A 1,645-nucleotide genomic window follows, 5' to 3' on the forward strand; every position below is an offset into this window, starting at 1 on the left:
GTTGACTAACGGTTTCTTTCGTTTCTGGTAGAGAGAGGCCGTGTCGTGCTATTTTATTCGCAAACTTTTTTTTTTCAGGCCAAGGATGAGGGGGAGCAGAAGGATGAGGAAGAAATGGATGGCAAGACAGCGAGGTTCTCAGACCGGCTGGCTACCCTGTGCTGGTGGAAAGGGTAAGGGGGATAAAGGACGATAGAAAAGAGATGTTACAAAAAGGAAAGGAGAGCAAAAACAGAAAAAGGAATGAAGAATACGGCACTGCTTAAAGTCTTTCACCAAGACCATCCTCAAGCAACGCAATAACGCTTTCAAAGCCTTTTGCGACAATGGGCGATTGCCAAGAGTGTTAGATGCGTAGGCTAAGGACAACACTTCTACAGATCACAACCCCCTAATGCGGTGGTTCCGCATTGATGAGTTTAATTTTGAAGCGTTTACGAGCGGCCGTTCGCAACGCGAATGCGAACAGCGAATTCGTTTACAAGCAGTGATACTTCCCTAATTCATCAATTACATGCTCCCTCTGTTATCGCGCACACCTATAAGTATTCTTCGTGGCCTGAAATAAAATAAGTAGCGCTTTTTACGTTGATCCCCAGATATTCACAGTTCAAGAAATTCGATAGCCTCCTCGCCAGATTTTCATGGTTGGATACGGAAATGCCAACTTCTTTTCACTTGTATGAATGGGAATTTGAAACTTTCGGGTGGCCGGCAGTGCGATTCAGACGCAACAGCTGTGGAAGGTTTTCAATGAAGAACTTTCTCGCATGGTGGTCTCCATAGCAGGGCGAAGCGTGGCCTTCGACACTGGACATGATGCGTTTCAGTAATTCAGGTGGCAAAGGGACGACTTCTGCACTTCGTCCCATGCTTCTGATATCAAGACAAAGATTACTGACCATTCGCGTAGTGATATGGAAAAATGACCGCTGACGTCATCGCCCTTATGACGCTTCGTTAATTATCAACTGCCTTACGCATTAGTTTTTTTTTTGTTTGTTTGCGCAGGATAGATGTCAATTATATCTGGGGTTTTACGTGCCAAAACCGTGATATGATTATGAGAGACGCCTTGGCGGAGGGCTCCGGAAATTTCGACCATCTGGTGTTCTTTAACGTGCAGTGACATCGCACAGCACACGGCACACGAGCCTTTAGCATTTCGCCTCCATCATATAATGCGACCGCCGCGGACGGGATCACACAGAATATATGTCAAATCGAACAGAGAAAACCTCTGTTTCCACATTGAATAAAAAGAATAACAAGACGTTTTAATGAGAAGAAAGCAATTATTTACGAACTGTTGACATGCTTCCCTCAGCTGCCATCATGACAGCATAATAAGATTCCCTCCCCCCCTCCCTCTAAAAAAAATTCATGTCAACTGAAACACGCAGAGTGAAGTAAGAATTCATGAGAGAATAGTTGGTTCTGTTTATTGTATTGGATAAGGGGAATAATACGCTCGCTAATCTGTGTCCATTAGGTTAAATGCACTGCTTAGGGTGGGAAATGATCCCTGTGTCAATAATTGTCTGGAAATACTCGTTTTAGGTTGCACAGAAGCGTAGCTATAATTCCTTGGTGTGATGAGTTCAAACTGGCTTAAAAGCAATATAAATACGATCAGTACAGTCAG

Source organism: Rhipicephalus sanguineus, chromosome 5 (genome assembly GCF_013339695.2).
Source record: "Rhipicephalus sanguineus isolate Rsan-2018 chromosome 5, BIME_Rsan_1.4, whole genome shotgun sequence".
Classification (NCBI taxonomy): domain Eukaryota; kingdom Metazoa; phylum Arthropoda; class Arachnida; order Ixodida; family Ixodidae; genus Rhipicephalus; species Rhipicephalus sanguineus.